Here is a 5859-nt window from a genome sequence, read left to right as displayed (position 1 = left end):
GCCTCAGCCTCCCAAGTAACTGGGATTGCAGGCACCCACCACCACGCCTGGCTAATTTTGTATTTTTAGTACAGATGGGATTTCACCATGTTCACCAGGCAGGTCTCGAATTCCTGACCACAAGTGATCCGCCCACCTCAGCCTCCCAAAGTGCTGGGATTACAGGTGTGAGCCAGTGTGCCTGGCCAATCTTAGCTCTCTGAAAAGTGAGAAACTTGGCTGGGTGCAGTGGATCATGCCTGTAATCCCACACTTTGGGAGGCAGAGGTGGGAGGATCACCTAAGGTCAGGAGTTCGAGACCAGCCTAACCAACATGGTGAAACCCCTGTCTCTACTAAAAATACAAAATTAGCCAGGTGTGATGGTGCACGCCTGTAGTCCCAGCTACTCAGGAGGCTAAGGAAGGAGAATTACTTGAATCCAGGAGGTGGAAGTTGTAGTGAACCAAGATTGCACCACTGCACTCCAGCCTGGGTGATAGAGTGAAACTCCCCCTCAAAAAAAAGGTGAGAAATTTGGTTCTCTTAAATAGTCAAGTGCATGATAAAAGTTAACAAAAAATACAAGAAATTATTCTGATAAGGCACAAAATGTTTGTTTCCTAGGTAGATTTTTCTCAAAAGGTAGAGAAAAACCTTTTATAATATAATATTAAGAGCAGACCAATATTCTAAAAACACTTAATCCAAGAAAACCTTATAAATAAGTCCATCAAATTTTAGTTTGACCATATGAGATCACTTTTCCCCGACTTCCTTTTCTGTAAACCTTCTACAACTTAATAACAAATTGTAATTTTAAATAATTTATTTAAATAATAAATTTAAACTTATTCTTATCAGTAATTTATCTTTTAAATTAATAATAAATATTTATTACATAATTTACTTTAGCATAGATCAAAGATTGCACATTACTAAAATGATTTTGAAACTATTTTTAGTTTATAGATACTATAAAACATAATTATTATGGAAAAGCATCCTCATAAAACTTTTATTCCAGTTGTGTCAACTTAATACATGTTCCTAAAAATTATGCTTAGATTGTTCATGAAAATTTTATGAGACATTAAACAAAGCTAGTTATCATTTTGAGTCATTTCCCTGTTAACTATTTTTATAATACATGCATGTTAGGAAAGTATCAAAATAATCACAATAGAAAACAATCTTAAAAATTAAATACATATGCCTATGTTTTATTTCCTACTGTGCTTTGATATATATATTGAGCCATTTATATTCATTTTTGCTGCATCTTTACTTGTCCACTTGTTCTTAGGTTGAATTTATAGTTTTTATCATCTTAAATATCTGGTAGCTATAATATCACCTTATTTGACTAGTAAACCCAAGTAGGATAAAAATATGTGCTCATATTACACTTTATTCTGATAACTCAAAAGGCATGCCTATTTTTATTAAACTTACAAAACCAAACTAGTTGTATTAGTCCGTCTTACATTGCTATAAAGGAATACCTGAGGCTAGGTAATTTACAAAGAAAAGAGGTTTATTTTGACTCACAATTCTGCAGACTGCACAAGAAACAGTGCTGGTATCTGCTTCTGATGAGGCCTCAGGAAGCTTCCACTCAAGGTGAAAGGGAAGGGGAGCCAGCATGTCAAATGATGAGAGAGGGATCAAGAGAGAGGAGAGGTCCCAGTCTCTTTAACAATCAGATCTTGGGTGAACTCATTATTGTGGTAAGGATACCAAGCCATTCATGAGGGATCTGTTCACATGACCAAACACTTTCCACCAAACCCCATCTCCCACACTGGGGACCACATTTCAACATAAGATTTTGCAGGGGACAAATATCCAAACTAGATCAGTAGTCCCACTCAAATCACTTAAATTTGAAAACGATTTGGGTTACTTTCTATATTTCTTGAGTTGTAAGAGTACTTCATTTCTAATACATAATTACTTAGTCTTCAGCCAATTTGAACAGTTTTTTTAAAGCTATTTTATAAATAAACTTGTTACTACCATCGGGAGGGAGAAAAATATCACATAGACATAACTTACATACATGCACATACAAACATACAGGCAGACACAAATGGAGACCTCAGACATTTCATTCTAAAATTTTAGCCATGGTGCAGGTAAACACAATGATACAAAACTCTCTGGTTTATGTATGATAGTTGGCTCTCGTCTTTCTCTGAATTGTGCTTTTGGCAGATAAAACAAATTAAGATGATCTGCTTAATATGACAACGAATTCTTTTTTCTATTTTTTTTTTTTTTTTTTTGAGACGGCAGAGTCTCGCTCTGTCGCCCAGGCTGGAGTGCAGTGGCCGGATCTCAGCTCACTGCAAGCTCCGCCTCCCGGGTTCCCGCCATTCTCCTGCCTCAGCCTGCCGAGTAGCTGGGACTACAGGCGCCCGCCACCTCGCCCGGCTAGTTTTTTGTATTTTTTAGTAGAGACGGGGTTTCACCGTTTTAGCCAGGATGGTCTCGATCTTCTGACCTCGTGATCCGCCCGTCTCGGCCTCCCAAAGTGCTGGGATTACAGGCTTGAGCCACCGCGCCCGGCCTGACAACGAATTCTTTTTACCACTATTTATAGAGGAAACTCCTAAGATTTTCATTTGCTTTGATATGTAATCTTATGGAGGCTGTAGACTAAATTTTGGGTATTGGATCTTTTGGAAATACTAAGTGATTGGTTGTTTCCAAAGTCCATCTGAGGGGGGAAAATATTGAGCCTGTTTTAAATAAGTCTTTTTTTTCTCTCCCTCTTTTAAGTTTCAGATGGTTGTGTTGGGGACTCCTAAATCCCTTAAGAGTCCATGGGGACAAGGGACCTAAAGTTCAAGTGACTGTGGAGAGTTGAGCAGCTGGACTGGAGAGGGAAAAGTCTGGCAGGAGCACACAGAGAAATAGAGGATGTAGGGTCTTTCAAGAGGGACATATCAAAGTATTCAAGAAAGCTGATGGGAAGATCAAAGGTAGTAAAGCAGAAAAAGAGGAAAAGAGAAGAGGCCTTAAATGAGCCTAAATGTGGGTAAGGTAACAAGTGAATGAAGTTCCAAATTATTCTTAACAAAATTATGCCAAGAAGAAAGGAGCATATCATTAGGAGGGTTTGAGGAGGTGGTTGAGTTTTAGTAGACTGAGTGTTTCCTATGGGAGAAACAGGATGAAATAGAACAGAGAAGCCTCAAAAGGAGTCAGAAAAAAAATAATTTTCGAGCCGAGGAGTCAACGAGCGAATCTCCACTTGAAACAAGAAGCCAGGAAGAACTTCCAGCCTAGGAGATAACCTTTCAGACAAAGATAGCATACTCAGAGTCTTAAGAATCAAAACCTGTCCTTTCTGTGCTTCAGTGGACAGTGGTCTGGAGCACTGGCTCCAGAGTAGGACTCACTAAGGCTTCCTGAAAGACATCACAGGTGTGGGTCTTGAGTGAGAGACCTGGGGGTTCAATCAGCAATCTGATTCCATCCAAGTTTGGGCATTGTAACTGTTAAAGAAAATCTCAGCCAGACAGTAATTAGAGATGTTAAAACATAATTTATTAATAAAATATTGCAATAGGGGAAAAGAGACTATAGGATAGAACAGAACACAGCAAAGACAAATGGAGATTCACAGCCAACAAGCAGAATGAGAAGGCCAGTGAATGGAAAATACTATAAGAAGTCATCAAGGGTGGAAGGATTCTTTATAAACCAATTTAACAAAATTATTGCTGAAGGCAAGCCAGGTTAATAAGATATCAAGGTTGGGGTATGAAAAATTTGATCAAATATTGAGGGTGAGTCTTTCTCCCTAAATTGATTCAGCAGGATTCTTGCTACAAGTGGGCTATGCAAACCCAGCAAAGACAGGGACCAAAGTCAGGGTCCAGTAGAGAAGAGGGCTCAGAGGAACCTGACTATAAAGTTCAGTCAGGGAGTCTTTGTCAATATGTAGATTGGGGCACTAAGGCAAACAAGAGACTGGAATTAAAAGAAACAACAACTACACTTCAGCATTGGAAACACAACAGGATGCCTCCATATGAGAGGTGGCGATAAAGCAAACGTTTTTCCAAGCATTTGAACAGTGGACAAAAATTTGAGCTAATTCAAAAGTCTAAACTGGATGCAGTACTGAATCCATTAAAGTCTGAACTCACAGCTAACTAAGCAACAGCTCAGCAGTGTCAGGGAACAGAAAAGTGTTCCTGTTCTGATAGTTAATGGGTTCAAAAGGAAGTCTGAGGGGTGCTGAAAGATGAATTTATGCACACTAACATTTTAAAGAGTTTACTTGAGTAGACAATGATTTAGGAATCAGGTGGCTCCAAACCAGAAACGTTTCAGAGGCTCAGCCCAAGGGCACAAGAGGAAGGCTTTTATGATCAGAAGCAAGACCAATAAATTATTTGATTGGTTAAAGTGCAACAACAACCTTATTTCCATCATTCCACTAGGAAATCGCTAGCTAGAGGTTAGTGGTTTCTGGTTGGTTAAGCTTAAGTTTTGCTTTTCTAGAATAGTTATACTGAGTTGGGTTTTAGTTTGCTTAGGTAGAAACTCAGAGCCCTGGAGCTGCTTCAATCTGATGCTCTCCTAATTAATTTAAGGCAATGATGGAAACATTTTTATTTTTTATTTTTTGAGACAGGATCTCACTCTGTTGTCCAGGCTGGGGTTCAGTGGTACAATCAATCATGGCTCAGGCTGGAGTTCAGTGGTACAATCATGGCTCACTGCAGCCTTGACCCTCTGGGCTCAAGCAATCCTCCCATTTCAGCCTCTGAGTAGCTGGGACACAGGGGCATGCCACCACACCAGCTAATTTTTATTTTTATTTTTTAGAGATGGGATCTCACTATGTTGCCCAGACTGGTCCTCGAAATCCTAGGCTTGGCAGGGCACAGTGGCTCACGCCTGTAATCCCAGCACTTTGGGAGGCTCAGGTGGGTGGATCACAAGGGCAAGAGATTGAGACCATCCTGGACAACACGGTGAAACCCCATCTCTACTAAAAATACAAAAAAATTAGTTGGGCGTGCTGACGGGTGTCCGTAGTCCCAGCTACTTGGGAGGCTGAGGCAGGAAAATCACTTGAACCCGGGAGGCGGAGGTTGCAATGAGCGGAAATCACGCCACTGCACTTCGGCCTGGCGACAGAGTGAGACTCTGTCAAGAAAGAAAGAAAGGAAGGAAGGAAGGAAGGAAGGAAGGAAGGAAGGGAAAAAAAGGAAGAAAGAAAGAAAAAATTCCTAGGCTTGAGCAATCCTCCTGCCTTAGCCTCCCAAAGTGCCAGGGTTACAGGCATAAACCGCCACACCAGGCCAGAAGGAAACTTTTGCTATCTTTCCTTGTTCTTTGAAAAAAAAAAAAAAAAAATGACCAAAAGCTCTCAAGATTACTTCTGGGCAAAGATGAGATGAAGACAGGAGGCTAAGCAGCCCCTGGCTCTGTCTCTGCACTTAGACCTTCCCCCTTTTCCAGCCACATTCTCCTACTTCTGATATCTGTCCCACCTCCAGGTCTGCCCCTAGGGGCCGCTGTCACAGAGAAATAGCTCTGGTTGTGTCTCTTATACATCATTGGAGTTACTGTTACATTGAGGACAGATGTAGAGTGCAGCTCACTCAGTGGCAAATGCTGCATCTTGAGCCAGACTCACCAGAAATAAATCAGTCCCCAACTTCATGCTATACCTGATTTGAAACACTAATTCCAGCTTTAGCAGTCTTAAAATTGTACTTGTGATGGGCCTTCAAGGACTGTCTAGTCCAGAGTTACTCAAACTCTATTGAGCACAAGAATTACTGGGCTACTTTTCAAAAATGCAAATTAGTAAGTCCTACTCCCAGAAATTCTGATTAGGTCAGTCTTGGTTGG

The sequence above is a fragment of the Trachypithecus francoisi genome, unplaced genomic scaffold (genome assembly GCF_009764315.1).
Source record: "Trachypithecus francoisi isolate TF-2019V2 unplaced genomic scaffold, Tfra_2.0 Lachesis_group5, whole genome shotgun sequence".
NCBI classification, from domain to species: domain Eukaryota; kingdom Metazoa; phylum Chordata; class Mammalia; order Primates; family Cercopithecidae; genus Trachypithecus; species Trachypithecus francoisi.
Note: the sequence above shows the minus strand (reverse complement) of the source record.